This window comes from Dipodomys merriami, unplaced genomic scaffold (genome assembly GCF_024711535.1).
Source record: "Dipodomys merriami isolate MVZ:Mamm:240054 unplaced genomic scaffold, mDipMer1.0.p SCAF_3, whole genome shotgun sequence".
Lineage (NCBI taxonomy): Eukaryota > Metazoa > Chordata > Mammalia > Rodentia > Heteromyidae > Dipodomys > Dipodomys merriami.
This window is the reverse complement of record NW_027204492.1, coordinates 87,256,578-87,280,101: the sequence shown is the minus strand read 5'-3', so window position 1 is coordinate 87,280,101 and position 23,524 is coordinate 87,256,578. Positions and strand designations below refer to the sequence as shown.

General features: G+C 41.3%; 1 pseudogene; it reads left to right on the top strand.

Moving 5' to 3' along the window:
• The first annotated feature begins 1,214 nt into the window (after positions 1-1,214).
• LOC138839899 (protein Jade-3-like) lies at positions 1,215-20,334 on the top strand (annotated as a pseudogene).
• Positions 20,335-23,524: the final 3,190 nt, after the last annotated feature.

Genomic DNA, 23,524 nt, shown 5'->3' with positions numbered 1-23,524 from the left:
AGGACATAGTAAACTAGAAAGATAGGCAACAGACTGGGAAAATATAACCAACAATACATCAGTCAAAGGCTAAAAGAGGATGTTCTTAGGAAAGAAAAAGGTAAAATGTTTACATGCCTCTTCATATTTATAAAATTAGAAACTCCAAGATACAGAAACAAGAAATCTCTGCTTTTTAATTTTAATTTTTGATTGTTCTGTCTTCTTTATGTATGGTGTAATCAAGTGTTTTATCTTCAGGAGAAGGGAAGGGTACAGAACTCGAGGGGAAAGGGTGAAAAAAATCCATCAGTGGAGCTCACTGGACATAGAAGAAAATGAACTATACAACTGGTGGGTAGAGACAGGAGGGAGGGATTGGGAGATAATGAGGGAACAGAAGACACTGTATGAAAGGAAATGTACTCATTACCTGACTCATGTAATTGTAATCCCTCTGTACATCACCTTAATAATAACAATAAAAATAATCAGTGGGTCATGCCTATAATCCTAGCTATTTAGGCTGAGATCTGAGGATAATGGTTCAAAGCCAGCCCAGGCAGGAAACTCCATGAGACTCCATCTCCAATTATAAACAAGAGAAAACTGGAAACCTTGAGCAAGAAAGCTCAGAGACGGTGCCCATGCCCAAGTTCAAGCCCTATGACCTACAAAAACAATTAAATACAACAAACTTTCTGAAATAGAAGCATTTTCTTACGGCTCCTAGTTCCCACTTTCCAGTATCTTTTGGACTATTCTGGGTAGAACTTGTGCTAGTTTGGCCATCTTTGACAGTTATTCACTTTTTTAACTTGTTTCTTAGTTGTGTATATATTTGTAAAGTTATGTGAACTCTTTTTATTTTTCATGCAGAAAAGAGTTTTGTCCATCTCTTTTAAAACCATTCCTTGCCTTTTATCACTATCCTAAAAACCAATTTCACTTTGAAGCTACTTTGGCTGAGGGCGTAGAGTCAGCCAATAGTAGTTTGTGGTTTGAAAGATTTGGCTTTGACATGTTACCTTTATTTCTACTTATATGCTATAAATTCTTCTTTACATAGAAGTTTTGCTGCTTTCCAGCAATATTGGTAAACCAAATGTAAAGATATCCTTTGCTGATTAAATGAATCAGCAAGGAATGTGGCACCATCTCTAACATGTGACAGAAGTTACAGTATTTGTGAATTTGAATTATTTTCCTTAGCCTTCTCTGGTTATTAAGTAAACATGAACATCTTTGATTCATTCATAACCATGATCAGTCTACATTTTTACTCTTTCATTCCGTATGTGAGTCATTTGCATTTGTGGACATTATTGAAAGACTGAGAAGTGGCAAGAGATAATGTTTTATTTATTGTTGGTTCCATTCTAACCTTGCAAGATGGGGGCTTACCTCACTAACTGTTGGGAAGTTCTGAACCTCTAATATAACATCATTTGTGGCTTATGAAAGGTACTTCTGTGATGCCTTAGTTCTTTATGATTTTTGTGTTTTTTTTCCAGTCCTGGGGCTTAAACTCAGAGCCTGCGCTCTGTGCCTGAGCTTCTGCTCAAGGCTAGCTCTTTACCACTTGAGTCATAGTGCCACTTCCAGCACTGATTAGTTTTTTCGAGATGAGAGTTTCATGGACTTTCCTGCCCAGCCTGGCTTTGAACCACAGTCTTCAGATCTCATTCTCCTGAGTAGCTAGGATTACAGGAGTGAGCCACTGATGCCAGGCTTAATTCTTCTTTCTTATGTTGGTATTTTATTTGTAGGTCAGAATTGCTTGTCCTGAAAGGATGGAACAAATAAAGTTATCCCACATACCACCCAACCGATGTTCCTTAGTTTGCACCCTGTGCAAGTTGAAGACAGGAGTTTGTATTCAGGTAAGTCTCCATGAAAAGTGGTAGAATCAACTAAAACCAGATTGGCCCTACTCCCCCTCTCAGAACAAGTGTTTCATTAACCAAAAAATTACTCAGTAGGCTTCCCACTCACACCTAGAATGTTAATGTTATGCTAACCATCTCAGGAAATCCTTTTTTTTTTTTTTTTGGAATGTTGCCTCTAGACCATTCCAATTATTCTTTCTGTTCATAGTGTTTGCCAGGTATAGTAGTGTACACCTGTAGCCAACTACCTGTAGGCCCAGCTACTCAAGCAGTTGAGACGGGAAGATCACTTTAGTCTGGGAATTTGAAGCCAACCTCTCTTCAAAAAGCACTTGTAGCGGGAGTTAATCTCTCTGTCTTTTACTGTCAGAGCTGATGAGGTAACTGAACTCTTGACACCAAGCTATGATACTATTTGGGATGGAAATAAGCTAGATTGAACTCTAAAACATGCAGTCTATGATTTTGTGTTATTTACCTACTAACTCTAAATGCACTTGAGATCCAAGATGATTTGGATGATTTGATAGATGATTCTGTTATTGGGCTGAGTGACCATTTTTGGTAAGGAAAAAAGATGCAATTGAATGGATAAAATCTGGTGGTTACTTTTTGTATATATATTTATTGTAAAAATGTTGTACAGAGGGGTTACAGTTACATGAATAGGGTAATGAGTACATTTCGTAGCGAGCATTGTTACCTTCTCCTTTGTTTCCCCCCATCATCACTTCTCTCCCCACCTCCTCAACTCCTCCTGCCTCCCCAACCCCAGTATTGTAAAGTTCATTTTCAACAGTGTCCTGTACATCGCTTAATCACAGTGGGTCAGCCTACATCCTCATTTAAGCCTTCCCCAATATCTCTTCCCCTCCCCATATTACAAAAAATGTATATACACAATGCAGAACACCAGAATCAAATCCAGTGAAAACGGGTTATACCATGGGGGAAGAACATACAAAAACCCCCAAAAGAATCACATAGTGCATTGTAAGTACATTAAAAACACTAGCAAGAAAGAAAAAAACCACTTGTGTCCCTGTCTTGGGGTATATTTTGCTTAACATTATCTCATGTGGTCATATGTACATAGCCTTTGACCTTCTCTGCTTGTCCTAGACATGTACTAGTCATTGCAAACAAGGGAAACCATGGGACCTATGTTTCTTTGGGCCTGGCTTACAGTTACTTTTGCAAGTCATTCTCATAAGCACATTTGTTATATATGGTAGTGTAAGTAAAGCTTTCTGGGATGTCTGAGGTATAGGAATTCAAATGAAGTAGAAATAGTTGCTGCGATGGCACCCAGAAGCAGCAGTTGGAAGGTAACACAAGAATAAGATGGAAAGCCAGGCCACAATGACTCATACCTGTAATACTAGCTACTCAGGAGGCAGAGATTTGAGGATCACAGTTCAAAGTCAGGCCCAGGCAGAAAAGTCCATGAGACTTATCTCCAATAAACTATTCCAAAAAATCCTAGAAGTAGTGCTGTGGCTCAGTAGTGCTGTGGTAGAGTACTAGCCTGAACAAAAAGAAGCTCAGGGCCATCACCCAGGACCAGAGTTCAAGCCCTAGCACCAGGCAAAAACAAAGAATAAGATGGAAAGGGCAGTTGCCTCCAGAAAAGACACAAAAATTGACTTTGTACTTTTGTTGTTCATAATGTCATTTTACTTTCTAGTCCAAATGTAATTTGGTGGCTCTGCTGGAAAGAGGGAAAGAACAACTGAGCTTCTACTCCTTAGGTCTCCTGCATGTGAGCTGTAGGTAGTTGGAGTTGGATATTGCTTCTAGAAAAGGGGCTATAAAATTGCATAGCTTAGGACAGTGTAGTTCTAGGTGTCATGTTCTAGATTCATCTGTCAAAACTGAATGCTTCCTTTGTTCTTAAACTTTGATTTGGATAACTTTGTTCACTTTAATTACAGCACTGTAGCATATAAAGGAAGCTGTTTCTCTAGACTCTAATATGACACATTTCCTACTTCTGTGTACATTGTCTCCTTTTGGACCCTGTGTGAGATACAGTTGGAGGCCAAGATTCTGTGAATTAGTCCTGACATGAAATAGAGTACCTGCCCCTTCTAAGTGATCAAATAGTGTTGAATATATACATCTTCATTTTCTTCCACCATAGATATGCATTTCCCCCTCTGAAAAGTAAAATGTTTTCCACATTTTCATAATCATTATTAATCATTTTATTTCAGATACTGAATTATTGTCCTTACTGTGGTATCTGCATTTCCAATTAATTTTGCTGTTTTAAAACATTATTTCTAGGGCTGGGAATGGGGCTTAGTGGTAGAGTGCTTGCCTAGCATGCATGAAGCATGCTAGGTTTGATTCCTCAGTACCACATACACAGAGAAAGCTGGAAGTGGCACCGTGGCTCAAGTGGTAGAGTGCTAGCCCTGAGCAAGAAAAGCTCAGGGACAAAACCCAGGCCTTGAGTTCAAGCTCCAAGACTGGCAAAAACAACAACAACAATGACAACAACAATAACATTACTACGGCTTTGTAGTAGAGTTTGAAATTTGGAATTGATATTCCTCCAGCACTGTTCCTTCTGCTAAGGATTGTTTTTGCTATTCGGGGTCTTTTATTTTTCCAATTCAGGAGCATGGGAGGGTTTTTGTACTTCCTTAGTTCTGCTTTAATTTCCTTTTTCAGGGTTTTAAAGTTTTCTTCAGAGAGGTCCTTCACCTCTTTAGTTAACTCCTAGTTATTTTTTGCTATTACAAAAGGGGTTGCTTTCCTTATTTCAGCTGCATTCTTCTCATTATTGGCATACAGAAAAGCCATTGATTAGTGAGGCTTAATTTTATACCCTGCTACTTTGCCAAAGTTTCCAATCAGCTCAAGTAAATTGGGAGTGGAGTCCATGAGATTCTTTAAATACAAGATCATGCCATCTGCAAAGAGGGAGAGTTTTATTTCAGCTTTACCTATTTGGATCCCCTTTATGTTTTCATCTTGTCTTATTGTCCTAGCTAGGCATTCTAATGATAAGTTGAAGAGAAGTGGAGAGAGTCATACATCTTTGTCTTGTTCCTGACTTTAGAGGAAATGGCTTTAGCTTTTTGCCATTAAGTATAATGCTGGTTGTAGGTTTGTCATACACAGCCTTTATTATACTGAAAAATGTTCCATGGATTCCTAGCTTTTCCAGAGTCTTCATCATAAAGTGGTGTTGGATCTTGTCAAATGCCTTTTCTGCATCTATTGAGATAATCATGTAGTTCTTATCCTTGCTCTTCTTGATGTGATGAATTATATTGATTGATTTGTGTATATTGTACCAGCTTTGCATCCCTGAAATGAATCCTGTTTGATGATGGCATATGATTTTTTTGGATGAGTTGTTGAAGTCGATTGGTGTCGCTACCGCCTCGACCAGCAAGGAAGACGCGACACCGGACTCTTCTCTCTGCAGTTTATTCAGGACCTTTTTGTAATCTTCTGACCCCAACCCCGGGGAGAATTCCCCACAGCCTTAAGTACCCGCTGGGTAGCCAACCCTGATACGCCACGTGGGAACCACCAATAGGTTCAGGTGCACGGAAGCAAGCCAGATTCTTTGCCTTAGCCATATCAGGAGTTGTTTACCACAGAGAGCACTCGCCATCGGGAAGGCGGAGGGCGGAAGCTGGCACCATCTTCCAGGTGCGGCCTCTCGCAGCTCTCTACAGTTCCCCCTTTTTTGTTTAAAGAACACAGATTAGAACAGAGGTCTGATCCCTGTTGTGCAATGCAAGGACTGCATACAAGCCTTCTCCCAGAGGGCGCCTTCTCTAGGGATGACTCAGCCTGTCCATTGATTCGTTTTTCACAAGGACGGGAAAAGGCGAATCGAACCCGTGTGCAATCAAACATGCTCTCCTCGAGGGCAAAACTCATGCCTCTCGACTGCAGTACTTTGGCTTTGCAATCTGTGTTCATTGTTTTAGGGTGGCAAGCCACGCTTAGGGGGACTGACCTGCTCCAATGACTGTAAAGGCTTGGATAATCATGGCTGCACTGCGACGCTGAGAACCTCTAATTTGGCAAATGCACCACAGACATACCAGGAGGCTAACACCAGGAGGCCTATCAGGGCTCCCAAACCCGCCCCCTCCTTGAGATGAATCATAGCAGCGGAGATCCATGAAGATAACCCCTCCGCCAATCCGGCATCCACCTGGGTCGAGTTCACCATGACGATGGCAACCCTGAGCTGTTCCATCAGGCTGTCGAATTCCCTAGTTCAATTACCTAAAAGATAACTAAACAACTGTTTAGACAAATTTGCAGCGTTTTTTGAATAGGTTTTTTCCTGGGCCTGAACTCTGGGCCTGGGCGCTGTCCCTCAGCTCTTCAGCTCAAGGCCAGCACTCTACCACTTAAGCTACAGCGCCACTTCCGGCTTTTTTCATTTCTTTTTGCTTATGTGGTGCTGAGGAATCGAACCCAGGGCCTCAGGTATGCAAGGCAAGTGCTCTACCACTAAGCCATCTTCCCAGCCCCCTTTCTTCTGGGTTAATTGCACCACAGCAGCAGCTAATCCAGCATTAGTTAGTGGTCCGCCCAGCTCTCTGCAAACTTTCATCCATGCTTCTAGTCCCCTATTCTTATATGGGGTTATGGCGGCTCTGCATTCCTTAGTGCACTGCTCGTAAACAAGCTGTTTAATTAATGGCATGGCTGCGTCTGGGTCACCAAAAATTCTGCCAGCAGCCTCGACCATATGAGCAACAAAGTCCGAAAACGGCTCCATAGAGCCCTGCAGGATTTTGGTGAGATTGCCACTCACCTCGCCTTTATTTGGTAAGGCCTTCCATGCCTTTATGCCAATTTTATTGATTTGTTCATAAACTTGAACCGGGTAGCCTATCTGCTGATTGGCGAATCTCCCCTGTCCAAGCAGCATATCTCTGTCCCAAGCTGGGTTTCCCCCAGCCTGATTGGCCGCAGCCTCTTCACTAGCAAATTCAATCAAAAAGGCCTTCCAATCTAAATACTGACCTGGGCTCAAACAAGCTCGTGTGAGCCCACTCCAATCACCGGGTGTCATGCAGTGTCTGTTTAGGGCCTCCACCTGGGCTACAGTAAAGGAGGCCGTGATTCCGTATGTCCGCACAGATTCAGCTAAAGATTTTATCACCTTAAAATCTAAGGGTTCATGATACTGCTGTCCCTGTGGATCCTGAAATATTGGACAGGCTAGATGTAACTCGGTTCTGACCGCTTTCCACACGCCTGGGCTGAAAGAACAGCCGGGGCTGCCACTTCCAGGGTCCTCCGCATAGAGCGGAGGGGCCGAAGGTGTGGGGCGGTGCACGGAGGGCGTGCATTCGTCTTTATCTGGGTCCTCTCTCTCCTTCCCTTTCCTCCTCTTTCTTATCTTTGTTTTTTCTATTTGTTCTATGAGTGATTGTAGTTCCTCTGAGTCTGTAGACTCAGAGGTCTCTAGTTCGGCAAAATCAGGGTATGACCCCCCCCTGCTCTCCTCCTTTTCGCTGTCTGCCCTTTCTGATCTTTCTTCCTGCAGCATTTCTAAGGCGGCCTGACCATTCTCTACCGCCTCACTGCAACGCTGGTCCTCGAGACAGCCTCTTATCAGTTTCCATATTGGTCTCACTCCGCTCTTAAGCGTTCCTTGTTCAGAGGCAAAATCTAGGTCCCTCCCTAGTTTCTCCCAAGAGGCCACCGTGAGGCTTCCAGAGACAGCGAACCATGGGGCAACGGTGTCACATTCATTCAAAAATCTCTCTAAAGTACTCTTTTTTATTTTTAACTTTTTTGAGTGCAGTAGCTCATTGAGAGCCAAAAAAATTGGGTGCGAAGAAGAAGCGCCCATGTTTTAAACATTTAAAGCTGGTAAACAAACTTTTACTTTCACTTTTGGCTACTCTATTGACTAGCCCCGGGTTCTCACTCTCTCTTTATCTACCGAGAAGAGCAAAAATCCCCCCCGCTCTTGTGGCGGATTCCCCTTTTACCTGGGAACTTACTCCCAGCTCTTGTGGCGGATTCCCCTTTTACCTGGGAACTTACTCCCCGCTCTTGTGGCGAATTCCCCTTTTACCTGGGGACTTACCCCCGCTTTTGTCGCGGATTCCCCTTTTACCTGGGGACTTACCGGTGCACCACCCTGACCGCAGAGAGTTCTGAGTCCTCGTTGGGGTTATGGCTGAGTCCCCGTACGGGCCACCACGTGTGGCTACCGCCTCGACCAGCAAGGAAGACGCGACACCGGACTCTTCTCTCTGCAGTTTATTCAGGACCTTTTTGTAATCTTCTGACCCCAACCCCGGGGAGAATTCCCCACAGCCTTAAGTACCCGCTGGGTAGCCAACCCTGATACGCCACGTGGGAACCACCAATAGGTTCAGGTGCACGGAAGCAAGCCAGATTCTTTGCCTTAGCCATATCAGGAGTTGTTTACCACAGAGAGCACTCGCCATCGGGAAGGCGGAGGGCGGAAGCTGGCACCATCTTCCAGGTGCGGCCTCTCGCAGCTCTCTACAGATTGGCCAAAATTTTGTTGAGAAGTTTTGTATTGATGTTTATCAAAGAAATGCATCTGTAATTCTCTTTCTTTGATGAGTCCCTGGCTGATTTTGGGATGAGGGTTATGATGGATTCATAGAAAGAGTTTAGTAGTGAACTTTAACTTTCAATTTCAATGTGGAGTTGGAGGAATATTGGTGTGAGTTCTGCTCTGAAGGCCTTATAGAATTCCACTGTAAATCCATCTGGTCCTGGGCTTTTCTTAGATGGGAGATCTTTTATTTCTGTATCTATTTTGATGCTTGATATGGGTTTGTTAACAAATTGGTTTAACTCATCTTGGTTTAGTTTTCACATGCGGATATTTGCTAGGAAATCATCCATTTCTTCCAGATTCTCAAATTTGTTAGCATGAAGATTTGAGAAGTATTCCCTTATACTGTTCTGAATCTTGGTTGTTTCTGTGGTGATGTTTTCATTCTCATCTCTGAGTTTGTTTTTTTGGGTTTGTTCTCTTTGTTCTGGTAAGATTTTTCTAAGGGTCTGTCAATTTTGTTAATTTTTGTGAAGAAACAACTGTTTCATTGATTCTTTTTTTATTTTTTTTTATTTTTTGTGAACATACTGTACAGAGGGGTTACAATTACGTGGGCAAGATAATAAGTACATTTCTTATCAAGCATTGCAGCCTCCTCCTTTGTTTACCCTTCACATCCCTTCCCAGCCTCCCCCTGCCCCCCTACCCAATTCTCCCCCCGCCCCCGCACCAAAGTTGTAAAGTTCGTTTTCGACATGACAACTTGTACTTCTCATTGTTGCAACGGGTCTATCTGTATCCTTAAACAACTTGTTTTTCCCCTTCCCCTCCACAAATTATACCGACATCAAATACAGTGAAAGCAGGGGTTATACTGTGGGGGAGGGACATACAAAGCAACAAAGAAATAATCATATAAATGCATTAGAAACAAATGCATGAAAGCAAAAGAACATTTAAATACATATCTTAGGGTTCATTTTCCTAACATCACATTATCTGACCTTTTCTGCTTGACTAATACATATACTAACTATTGCAAATGAGGGAAACCATGGGACCTATGTTTCTTTGGGCCAGGCTTACTTCACTTAATATAATTTTTTTCCAAGCCTTTCCATTTCCTAACAAATGGGGCAATGTCATTCTTTCTGATGGAGGCGTAGAATTCCATTGTGTATATATACCACATTTTCTTGATCCATTCATCTACTGAGGGCCATCTGGGTTGGTTCCATATCTTAGCTATGGTAAATAATGCTGCAGTAAACATAGTTGTGCTGGTAGCTTTAGTGTGGTCTTGTTTGTAAACATTAGGGTAAATGCCCAAAAGTGGGATTGCTGGGTCATAGGGGAGCTCTATGTGAAGTCTTTTCAGGAAACTCCATACTGCTTTCCAAAGTGGTTGAACAAGTTTACACTCCCACCAACAATGAAGTAAGGTTCCCTTCTGTCAACATAACCTCCAGCATCTGTTGTTATGTCATTCTTCAAGGAAATAGAAGAGGCAATCCAAAAATTCATATGGAAAAATAAAAGACCCCAAATAGCAAAAACGCTCTTCAACGGAAAGAACGCTGCTGGGGGAATATCAATACCGAATTTCAAACTCTACTATAAAGCCATAATAATCAAAACAGCTTGGTACTGGCACAAGAACAGACCTCAGGACCAATGGAATAGAATTGAAAACCCAGAAATTAACCTACAGACCTATAGCCAACTAATCTTCGATAAGGGAGCTAAAAAAATAGAATGGAAGAAAGACAGCCTCTTCAGTAAATGGTGCTAGCAAAATTGGTTAACTACTTGTAGAAAAATAAAGCTAGATCCTTATATATCACCTTGCACCAGAATCAACTCCAGATGGATCAAAGACCTCAGAGTCAAAGCAGACACTCTGAAAACATTACAGGATGGAATAGGAGAAACCCTAGGTCTCCTTGTCTCAGGCCGAAATTTTCTTAATAGAGACCCAGAAACACAACAAATCAAAGAAAGGTTGGACAAATGGGATTGCATGAAGTTGCAGAGCTTGTGCATGGCAAAGGACATAGCTAGCAAGATCAATAGAAAGCCCACAGATTGGGAGAAGATCTTCACTAACCATAAAACGGACAAGGGTCTCATATCTAAAATATACTTGGAACTCAAAAAATTAAATCCCCCAACAACAAATCCTCAAAGAAACAACTGCCCAATACATAAGTGGGCTACAGACTTACAGAGAAACTTCTCTGAAGAAGAAAGAAGGATGGCCAATAGACACATGAAGAAATGCTCAACCTCCCTAGCCATAAAAGAAATGTAAATCAAAACAACATTAAGTTACCACCTCACCCCAGTTAGAATGGCAAAAATCAAGAACTTTAGTACAGCCTTGTTTATGATAATTTGTGTAAATGCTCAAAAGTGGGATTGCTGGATCTTAGGGGAACTCCATGTGTAGTCTTTTGAGAAACATCCAGATGACTTTCCAAAGTGGTGGAATTAAGTTTACACTCCCACCAACAAGGTAGTAGGATTCCCTTTTGGCCACTTCCCCTCCAGCATCTATTGTTATTAGATTTCTTGATTATAACCATTCTAACTGGGGTGAGGTAGGATCTCAATGTTGTTTTGATTTGCATTTCTTTCTTTTCTTTTCTTTTTTTTTTTTTTGGTTGGTTATGGGGCTTGAACTCAGCCTGGGCACTGTCCCTCAGCTCAAGGCTCAAGGCTATAGCTCTACCACTAAAGCCACAGTGCCACTTCCGGCTTTTTTTTTTTTTTTTGCTTATGTGGTGCTGAGGAATCGAACCCAAGGCTTCATGCATGTGTGAGGCAAGCACTGGACTACTGAGCCAACTTCCCAGCCCTTGATTTGCATTTCTTTTATGGCCAGAGAAGCTCGGCATTTCTCCATGTGTCTATTGGCCATTCTTATTTCCTCTTCAAAGAAGTCTCTCTTTAACTCTTTAGCCCACTTATTAATCAGGTGGTTGTTTCTTTGAGGATTTGTTGTTGAGGGATTTAATATTTGGAGTTCTGTGTATGTTTTAGATATGAGGCCCTTGTCCATTGTATGGCTAGTGAAGATCTCCCAATCTGTGGGCTTTCTATTGATCTTGCAACCTATGTCCTTTGCCATGCAGAAGCTCTGAAGTTTCATACAATCCCAATATTCAAACCTTTCTTTGATTTGTTGTTTCTGGGTCTTTACTAAGAAAATTTTGGCCTGTGCCAAGAAGCCCTAGAGTTTCCCCTATTCCTTCCTCTTATGTTTTCAGGTTGTCTGCTTTGATTTTTTTTAAATATGTTTATTGTAAATATACTCTATCTAGAGTGGTTACAGTTACATGAGCAAGGTAATGAGTACATTTCTTATCAAGCATTGTTGCCTCCTCTGTTTTTCCCCTATCATCCCTTCCCGCCCACCTCCACAACTACACTCCCCCCTTCCACCTAAATTGTAAAGTTTATTTTTCAACATAGTGTCTTGTACATCTCATTGTTACAGTGGATCAACCTGTATCCCTGTTTTTTCCCTTCCCCTCCCCAGATTAGAGAAGTATATATACATATATATATATATATATATATATATATATATATATATATATATATATATATAAGATGCAGGGTACCAACATCAAATACAGTGAGAACAGGGTTATGCTGTGGGGGAGAAACATACAAAGAAACAAAAAAATCACATGGGAGACATTATAAATGTGTTAAAAACTATAGCAAGAAAAAACCCACTTGTGTCCCTATCTTGGGGTTTATTTCGCTTAACATCATCTTATCTGGTCATATGTACATAGCTTTTGACCTTTTCTACTTGTCCCAAGCATATGCATGTTATTAGAAATAAGGGAAACCATGGGACCTATGTTTCTTTGGGGCAGGCTTACTTCACTTAATATAATTTTTTCCAAGTCTTTCCATTTCCTAACAAACGTGGCAATGTCATTCTTTCTGATGGAGGCATGGAATTACATTGTGTATATATACCACATTTTCTTGATCCATTCATTTACTGAGGGGCATCTGGGTTGGTTCCCTATCATAGTTATGGTAAATAATGCTGAAATAAACATAGTTGTGCTTGTAGCTTTGGTATGGTCTTGTTTGTGATCATTCGGGTAAATGCCCAAAAGTGGGATTGCTGGGTCATAGGGAAGCTCTATGTGGAGTCTTTTGAGGAACCTCCATACTGCTTTCCAATGTGGTTGAACAAGTTTACACTCCCACCAACAATGCAATAGGGTTCCCTTGTGGCCACATCCCCTCCAGCATCTGTTGTTATTAGAGTTCTTGATTCTAGCCATTCTAACTGGGGTGAGGTGGAATCTCAATGTTGTTTTGATTTGCATTTCTTTTATGGCTAGAGAGGTTGAGCATTTCTTCATATGTCTATTGGCCATTCTTTCTTCAGAGAAGTTTCTCTTTAAGTCTGTAGCCCACTTATGTATCGGGCAGTTGTTTCTTTGAGGATTTGTTGTTCAGGGAATTAATTTTTTGTATTCTTAAGTACATTTTAGATACGAGGCCCATGTTTGTTGTATGGCTAATGAAGATCTTCTCCCAATCCATGGGCATTCTGTTGATCTTGTTAACTAGATCCTTTGCCTTGCAGAAGCTCTGCAACTTCATGCAATCCCATTTGTCCACCCTTTCTTTGATTTGTTGTGTTTCTGGGTCTCTATTAAGAAAATTTCGACCTGTGCCAAGTAGAACTAGGGTTTCTCCTATTCCACCCTGTAATATTTTCAAGGTGTCTGCTTTGACTCTGTGCTCTTTGATCCATTTGGAGTTGATTCTGGTGCAGGGTGATATATAAGGATAAGCATCTAGCTTTAGTATTCTACAGGTGATTGACCAATTTTGCCACCACCATTTACTGAAGAGGTTGTCTTTCTTCCATTCTATTTTTTTTTAGCTCCCTTATTGACAATTAGGTGACTGTAGGTCTGTGGGTTCATTTCTGTGTTTTCAATGCTATTCCATTGGTCCTGGTGTCTGTTCTTGTGCCAGTACCAAGCTGTTTTGATTACTATGGCTTTGTAGTAGAGTTTGAAATTTGGAATTGATATCCATCCAGCACTGTTGTTTTTAAAAAAATTTTTTTTGGGTCTGGACATGAGGCCTGAACTCTGGGCCTGTGCACCGTCACTCAGCTCTTCAGCTCAAGGCCAGCGCTCTACCACTTGAACCACAACGCCACTTCTGGCTTTTTTCTTTTTGCTTATGTGGTGCTGAGGAATCGAACCCAGGGCCTCAGGCATGCAAGGCTAGTGCTCTACCACTGAGCCACCTTCCAGCCCCTCCAGCACTGTTCTTTTTGCTAAGGATTTTTTTTGCCTCTGTATTTTGTTCCTTTCTGTAAGAACACGTTTCCTAGGTTACTGATAAATCATTTTCATAGTCCTACCTTGTCCTTGTTTTTCCTTGGCTTCATACAAGTTCAGTATCTGCTCAACATAGGGTTCTGCTTGCCCTTCTACCCCTAGTTCTGTTGCCTTTAACCCTCCTTTCTTCTGCAGTGCTCTGTAAGAAACTGCACCACAGCTTTTCATGTCACCTGTGCCTTTGAGCACAACCTAGAGATGAAGACCATCCTAGATGATAGCAACGAAGTAAAGTTCAAGTCATTCTGTCTCAAGCACAGTCAACAGGCAGTCACTTGGGGAGGTTGAGCCCCACAACCACAGAGCTGCTGAACCAAGCCAGAACAAGAGTGAGAAAAATAACATGAGGGCACAGAAGGTTCGTGAGCTAGAAAAAGAGTTCTATTCCTTTGTGAAATCAAAAGACGTGGCTGCAGAACTAGAGTTACCCGTGGAAACTGTGGATTTCATCAATAAGAACTGGAAACTCAAGCGCAAAAGCAACTTCAACAAACCATTATTTCCTCCCAAGTTGGAAGAAGAAAACATCCTTGTACAGCCAAAAGAAGAAAATATTCACACTTGCATGAGAATGTTTATGCACCTGCGGCAGGACTTGGAGAGGGTAAGGAGACTGGTGTGTAGTTCATAGTCTGCATAAAAATAAAAGGTCCTACTTCCAGTTTAAATAGGACCTCCCCAAGAATCTGTGTCCTGGGTCTTTGCCTATCTTCTGATTTTACTATGGTCTGGAGACATTGGGGCTCCTCTGAAATTTTGATTAGCACATTCAGGGGATTGGCAAGACTCATGTTTATGATTTTTGTTGTTGTTTTATTATAATTTCCTACCTTATTTTTGCTGGTCCTGAGGCTTTAACTCGGCCGGGGCGCTGTCCCTGAGCTTCTTTTGCTCAATTCTATTGCTCTACCATTTGAGGCACAGTGCCACTTCCAGCTTTTTCTGTTACTAACTGGTGATAAGAGTGTCACTGACTTTCCTGCCCAGGGGCTTTTAACCATGATCATCACATCTCAGCCTCTTGAGTAGCTAGGATTACAGACATGAGACACCCACACCCAACTTTAGTTTACTTAGTTTGTTCATTACTTTGAGCCTAAATTGGCTTGACTGTATTTACTTACACAATTTAGAGACTGCAGGCTGAGGAAAGAGTGTACTTTAGGTGCAGGAAAGTGCTAGCTGCACTCTGGGTGTTTTAGTCTGAATAGTACGGATTATATGTTGTGGGGCACTGCCTTCAATTATAGGAGGTAATATAAGATACTTGGAAGCATTGCTGGCCTCCACTATTCCCCACACGTAGTTGTGTGACCCACAGCTAAGGACAGCTCTAGAGTCCTGTAAGCCTGTGGCGGTCAGAAGCACCTCAGGTTGACAGCCACACCACCAGATAATTTAACTCAGGATATATTCTCCAAGTATCCACTAAGTTAGGTGCTATAGGAGTTCAAAGGTAAACTAGGTGCTATGTTTACCCTGAAATCTTTAAATTGATTGTGCAGTTATAGAAATGGCTAGGTGCAGGGGGGGGGGTCCCTTCTGCTACCAAAACTCCAAAAACTATGAGACCTTAAAAAATATGTTTTTTGTGTTTTGCCAGTCCTGGGTCTTGAACTCAGGGCCAGTACACTGACCCTGAGCTTCTTCTTTTTTTTCTCAAGGCAAGCACTCTACCACTTGAGCCAGCACCACTGCTGGCCTTTTGTGTTTATATGTACTGAGGAATCAATCCCAAGGCTTCATGCATGCTAGGCAAGCACTCTACCACTAAGCCACATTCCCAACCTGAGTACATTTCTATTTGAACAGTTTCACCCTCTCCCTCATTTTATCTCAGTGAAATATGAAAAATTTTAAGATATACATAGAGTCCCTGTTGGTATTACTGTTGTGCAGTTATAGAAATGGCTTGGTGGTGGGGGATTTCCCTTCTGCTACCTAAACTCTAAATCTATGAGACCTTAAAAGAATATATATTTTTGCTTATCCTGGGACTTAAACCCTGGGCCTGGGCACTGTCCCTGAGCTTCTTTTTTCTCAAGCCTAGCACTCTACCACTTGAGTCAGCAATACTTCTGGCCTTTTGTGTTTATGTGGTACTGAGGAATCGAACCCAGGGCTTCATTCCAAGCCTGAGTACATTTCTATTTGAACAGTTGTCACCCTCTCCTTCATTTTATCCCAGGGAGATATGAAAAAAGTTTAAGATACACATAGAATCCCTGTTGTTATTACTGTTGTTTACCAACACTCTTCTAAACATTTTGTAAATATTCTTTTAATCCTAACCTGCTTATGGAAGAAAATACTTAAACACCCCCATTTACAGATGCACAAATTAGATCACAGAACAGGTGAGGGGTGTGAGAGAGGAAGTTTTCTCCCTGGTGACTGTGGAAACTTGACTAAGCTGAAGGTATGAGCAAAAAAGCCACTTTCTACTGAGGAAGCTGAGATCTGAGAATTGCAGTTCAGAGCCAGCCTTAGCAGGAAAGTCCATGAGACTCTTACCTCCAATGAACAACTTAAAAAACGAAGTAGAGCTATGACTCACATGGGAGGGCACTAGTCTTGAGCAAAGTCCTGAAGGACATTGCCCAGGACCAGCACAAAAAAGAAACTCCTTTCGATCTGGAAAGCAGACTTTTCTCTTTCTCTACCATCATTTGTACTCGGGAACTGAAAGAGAAGGCTAAATCAGCAGTTGTTCTTCCCATTCTGATAATGCATGAAAATATTAAGCTTGTAACACAACAAAAAGAATAGATTTTTAAAGTTGGGCACAGTGGCTTACACCTATACTACCAGCTCCTCGGGATGCCCCAGAGATGGAGAGGAGGCTGTCTTGAGGCCAGTCTGGGGGAAAAAGCTAATGAGACCCCATTTAACACACCAGGTATGATGGTATATGTCTGAAATCCCAGCTACACAGGAGGCATAGGTGGTAGGATCATGATCCAAGTCTAGCCCAGGCAAAAAGCATGAAGACCCTATCTGAAAATAGCTTAAACAAAAATGGCTGGAGTGAGTGGCTCAAGTAGTAGAATGCTTGTCTAGCAAGTACAAGGCCCTGAGTTCAAACCTCAAAGTTGCTGCAAAAACAAACAGATTTCAGAATGAAGCTTTGGAGCATTTTGCTTTTGCTACTGTTTAATATGGGAATAATGCCCCATGATGGCTGTAGAAATTCCTGTGGAATTCTCTCAGTATGTGGTCCTTGAATCTATCATCATTCTCACCCATCCCCTTCTTCATCCTTAGTCATCTTCATTTTAGATAAAAAATTTTAACTGTCAAGTTTTGTTACTGTGACAAACATCTATTTTCTGGGGATTGGGCTTTTAGGTACAAAATCTGTGCTACATGATAAGCAAAAGAGAGAAGCTGAAACTCTCTCAGAACAACTTACAGGAGCAGATCTTCAACTTGCAGGCCCAGATTATACATGAGGAAATTGCTACAGGTAACCTGTGTGTTAAAATTGTCCTAGCAAATATATAGACTCCAGTTACATCCTTTTTAATAATTTAATTTTTTTAAATGTTCGACTTAAAATATTTTAAAGTTCTTGTCTGATATTTCATTTGCTTCAGCCTAGTCCTGATATGAACATGGCTCATGTTATCTAATGAGGCTGAAATCTCAGGATAGGATTGGAAATTGCAAGTCTCTAAACCCCAAACATATGTTTGAGGCCTTTAGTTGAAGCCATGAAATTATTCTGTATTGATCTAAATCATTAAGATATCTCAGTATGGGCTGGGAATGTGGTTTAGTGGTAGAGTGTTTGCCTTGCATGCATTGAAGCCCTGTTTTCAAATGCTCAGTACCATATAAAAAGAAAAAGCCAGGGGCTGGGAAGGTGGCTCAGTGGTCAAGTGATTGCCTCACATGCATGAAGCCCCAGGTTCGATTATCAGTACCACATATGCAGAAAAAGCCTGAAGTGGCGCTGTGGCTCAAGCGGTAGAGCACTAGCCTTGAGCTGAAGAGCTCAGGGACAGCTCCCAGGCCCAGAGATCAGGCCCCCATGACTGGCAAAAAAAACCAAAAAAAGCCAGAAATGGCAATGTGGTTCCAGTGGTAGAGTGCTAGCCTTGAGCACAAGAAGCTCAGGAACAGTGCCCGGGCCCTGAGTTCAAGCCCCCCCCAAAAATCTCAATAAATAATATCCCACCTATAATCCTAGCTACTCAGGTGGCTGAGGCCTGAGGGTAGTAGTTCAAAGCAAGCCCAGGCAGGAAAGTCTATGACTCTTATCTCCAGTTAACTGTATAAAATCTGGAAATAGTGTAGTTGTAATAAAAAAATAATATAAGATTGAATCTCAGTTCCAAGAAAACATTTAATTCTAGGGTTATTCACCAGCAGTCTATAAAGTCTTAGCCAGAAGTTAATAGTCGTGTACCTTATCTTTTCATTTATTCATTAACATTTGTTGAGCACTTACTAGGGACTCAGATCTAAACTAGACAGAATCCTTTCTTGTATGGAAGCCTAGCTGGAGTAATGACAGTCATATTCAGTAATACCTGTAGCCTCCCTGCTTCTCATTTAACACAGATAGGTTATAGCCAAGGATACTAGGGGTCACTGAGATATGTTTGCAGAATCAACTCCTGCCAGGGGCCAGGCAAATGAGGCTGTGGGGTATTTGTAAGTGATAACAGGTAGAAGCAAAGTGTTGTAGCAGGAGACAGTGATACTGTTACAGGACAATGTGATTGGCAAAGCAAGAAGACCCAAGGAACAGCAAGGAAAAGCTCCTGTGTGCTGAAGAGATTGGCTCTAGACATGTGGCATCTAATTGTAGAAGTCATAGCCCCGAGTGGCTGGCAACATCAACAGGTGGCAGAAATGGGGGCTGTGGGTCTCATACACTGTCCATGGGGAATACCTTTTGGCAAGGCTCCAATAAGATAATAGTGGCAAATGGCAAGTCCATATGCATGGATTAATTTTTGGTAGTATATATATATTTTTAATTTGGAAGTGTTCAACATAATGAAGACCTATGATCATATGATAACATAGCCAGGGAACTGGACAGAGGTGGGAATGTTGTCCCTGTAATCTCTACCATGGTAACTTGTAGTCAGGATATTATTATAGGTTAAGAGCCTAAACCTTGTAGGAACCCTCCACTTTTAATGACAGGTTACACCATACATGTATTCTTACTGACCAAACCTGTGCTGCATTTAAGAGGAAGGCCAGGAGAGAAGGGAGGGATAGGATCTGAAATGTCTGTGTTCAAGGCCTGTCTGTAGCAGTGCCATGCATTGCCTATGCTTGCATGAACTGGGACACACAAGTAGAGTGTCAATTCCAAACCACTGCTAGTAACCTTGTGTTTGAAGGGGAAAGAGGCAGACTAGGGGTACAAGGAGCAGCATACTAGTCTTTGTAATCCTTTTACAGATATGGGAAAGAGAGGTAAGGTAGTTGGGAGCCATGGAACAGAGTGGCACTACTAAGATTAGCACCCTTAGCCCCATCCTCTAGTGCTGTTCCCACCACTTACACCATTATGTACTTATGTATCAATGAAAGTTTTTTGGTGAACACTAGGAAGATTGGGTCCATCAATTCCCTCTGCCACAGCATATACACTATTACTTATATCAGTTATGAAAACAAATCATTCTTTTCCATCTCAGGATCTCCTTCGACAAATTCACTAGAGAATGCATTACTTTCCTTACCATCAAAAGTTGCCTTAAAGTTGGGCGCCAGACCAATACTAGAAGATTGCAGAAATGGCACCATAGAGACTGATCATCAGCCCTGCTTCCCTGGCAGTGGCTTGCTTACTCTCAGTAAAAGAAGCCTACAGGTGCCTTCGTCTACAAGGCCTCTGCTAGAAAGTAAGAATAAGTGCTTGCTGGACACTCACAACCATTATCAGAATGAAGCCAACAGTCCCAGTCCTACTCAGAAATCTCCATCTTCTGAGCTTTCTCATGGGCCATCAGTGGAGGTGGAGAAGTCTCCAGTCTTTGAGGCTGTCCTCTATGGACAATGTTATACCAAGAATGGAAATAGTGAGCCTAGCCCCAAGTCTGCCAAGTCAAATGGCCTTGAGGACAATCTGCCTGTGAACGTCACCCAAGAAGCTAGTGCTAATGAGATGCTCAATAACCAGGAACCCATGGTAGGCTCCCACTTAGCTGGTCAGAGTAGCTTTAGAAAATCAACTTTGGAAAAGTTCAGATCCTGTAAAGAAATGACCAAAAAATGTGGAAGGAGCACTGAGGGCCCCCAATGCTATGTGAAACCAAGAATATTAATCCCGAAGAGCAGTTCCTGGGTAGGCAGCATCTCAGGCAATCCTCTGAGTAAGCTGCACATCCAGAAACCGATGGGTATTGCCCAGATTTGAAACTGAGTGATTCGGAGAGCAAAAGTGATGGAAGTAATGAAAAAGCCATTGTAAACAAATATAGTTCAGACAAGGAACATACAGGATTCTGAACAGGATTGCCATAGGGAAAGCAAGGTGCGTCCTCTTCCCCATGGTTCAATGCAGAGGTGATTAGAAACTGCCAGTGGTCCAATATTTATCCCAGTTACTGGGAAAAATCCAAACACCAAAGAATTCTGGCATATATTAGGAGGAAATACAGTAAAAGGGATTTTTTTCCACAGTAAATTGAATTGCAGTATTTGAAAAGGTTTCAAGTCTTAATTTTTACAAATAGAGTAAGAATTACAGATTATGTCTGGAATTTGGTTTGTCAGAGGTTGGTTTGGAAACAGCTAGGTCTAGAGTTATTTACTCAGTGAATATGCAGGCACAGCTTTCTAGTTACATTAACATACTGCTAAGTTTATGTATTAAGGGTCCTTACATTGCTAATGGTCTCTGTTTATGTATTAAGGATCACCACACTGCTACTGGTTGACCAGAAACCATGATTATCAGACACTAAAATTACTTACCATTTGAAACTACAATATGATTCCCAGAGCTCCAGTCTCTGGAAAGTTTCTAACTGTACTGGTGTCAGTAAACCCTCTTTAAGGGAGAGATGGGGAGAGATCATCTTGTCAGATACTGTCAAGCTCACTACCCTCTTCTTTGCTTCTGGCAAGGTGGAGTTTCTTTGACAGAATCATAACTTACCATTCAGTTCTCCTAATGCTTGAAGTGTCTAGTGCCTGTTCTTAGACCTTCTCTTTTTTTGTTTTTGTTTTTGTTTTGTCTGTCATGGGGCCTGAACTCTGGGCCTGGGCGCTGTCCCTCAGCTCTTCAGCTGAAGACTAGCGCTCTACCAGTTGAGCCACAGTGCCACTTCCAGCATTTTTTTGCTTATGAGGTGGCTGAGGAAGCGAACCCAGGGCCTCATGGATGCGAGGCAAGCACTTTACCACTGAGCCACCTTCCCAGCCCCCTCTTAGAGCTTCTTGTTGAGGACAAACTCATAACTCTTTTACCCAACTAACAAGCATAAAAGGCTCACTTGTAATAGTGTTTACCAAAGTACACATGTACTACTTCCAAGGAAAATGCTCTGATTCTCTGTTTAGGAATTTGTGAAGGATCCCAGAGTCTTTCCCAAAGTGAGCTCATTTCTGGGATACTTGTAACAGATCAAGGTTTTCGTGTTGTTTTTGAATGAGTTTGATGACAGTTTTTGTCTTCCTGCTTTAATGTTTATAAGAAATTTTATTGAGGTATAAGGAAAATATAACGAAGTGCACAGAGGTTAAGTATTCTTACCTGCTTTAATTTTGAAACAGAATTTTATTTTCAAACAGAATTTGAGTCATGTGTTTGTCACATGGATATAATTTAACTTTGTGTCCAAAGGCAATTTTCCAAACAAAAAGGCTGGAGCCGTTTTTCACAGGTTGTTTGTATACCTTCCTCCAAAACTCTCAGCCTTGGTTCCTTCTTTCTAGAGGAAGAGAATAATTACACTTCAGGGGAAGAGGTGAAACTTATTTGCTTCCATTTTAAAAAGAGGGCAAAATACCTGTTTTAATATGTGAGGCAAACTGGGATGCTCACAATATTCTCTTTTTTTGTAGCTTGGAAAAATGTAGTGATAATTTTCAAACAGAAGAGGCCATTTTCAATTTCTAAAGTTTTATATTGGTGAAATAGCCTGGCTCCGGTAAGGTGCCAGTGAGTGAAGCCTACGCTGGTTTGGTGGCTACAGAAAACTCAACACTCTTTTCCTCACCCCATTTTTGTTCTGACTTTGTCAAAAAAGGTTCTTGTGCTTTTCTCCCTTTCTGGAAACTTCTGTATTTTACCTGATGCTTGGCTGTCTTCAGAATGTTTCTTCTGTGCCAATGTACAAGTGTGAATATGCCATGACGTGTGATGTAGAGCGTTTGAATGGAAAAATAGTGGAGAAAACTTGCCCCTATACCTGACTATTCTTCTGTGGATAAAAATTTGACAATTTCATGGTAACAAAATTATAAGGAAATTATGTTGAAAGGGCCTCTTGGTGTTAGAGGCCAATACAGGATTTTATATTCATCTTGTCATGCCTTTCCATTTTGTGTGCATGGGAGAGAAAGCAAATGGGAACAATATACTTCAGCTACTTTCCATATGCAATGCTATGGGAGAAGATTGACTACGCATCATTTCAATCAGGAAATATAGTAATAATATTTTTGCAACATTTTTCTAAATAAATGAAGGAGCCTTCTATTGTATACATTTTAACTGCCCCAGATTGCATTTGCTACATTTTGTTTGAAGTATTACCTCTTGCTTCTATTAATTTTTTATCTTAGAAGGTCTGATTTTTCAAGATCAATACAATCTGTTTTCAAAGTCATCTTACCAATACTTTTTCATTAAATTATGAAAATAACTACTGTCTGCATGGTCATTTTTTATTTTAGTGTACTTGTTTTAAGAAAATCTTACTGTGTTCCTTTTATACTTAAAATTATATTCACTAAGCAAAACTAATGATGGGGAGAGAAATGAAGAGGAGGAATTGAGTGTATAGAAACAAAGGAATTGAATGTTGAGAAACCTAGATTGATTATAGTGGCACACACCTGTAATCCCAACATTCATAAGGCTGACACAGGAGGATTGTTAGTTAAAGGCTAGCTGAGCTACATGTCTAGATCCTATCTTCAACAAGCAAAAAAAAAAAGGGGGGGGGACAGATTCTTGATTCGTGTCAGTACAGGGAGCCCAGAAACTATGATTTCATAAGGCTGGGAAGATAAGAGTCTCATGGACTTTCCTGCTGAGACTGGCTTTGAACTGTGATCCTCAGATCTCAGCCTCTGGAGTAGTTAGGATAACAGGTGTGAGCCACTTGCACCTGGCTATTAGTGTGTGTGTGTGTCATGAGACTTGAACTTAGGGCCTCGCCACTGTCCCTGAGGCTATTTTGCTCAAAGTGAGCACTCTACCACTGAGCCAACTTACCAGCCCATATATATGAATATTTTTAAAGTAACTTAGTTTATAATAAATACCTACCTCTTGTGGTTGTGGTTGTAGTCCTGTGCAGAGCTTTGAGGCTTCTGGGAGATCCACTGATTTTTTTTCTCATAGATTGGAACAGATTCTATTGCCAAAAGATGTGAGGATAATTGTCCTTAAAAATGAGTTAAGGAAGCTCACAAATCTTTTGCTTTCTAATTGTTGCTAAATTCTTAGACCTCATGCTTCCTAAATACATCAATCATCTTGATAAACTCAGCCATCTCATCTTGTTTAGGTGGATTGAGCTGTGAAC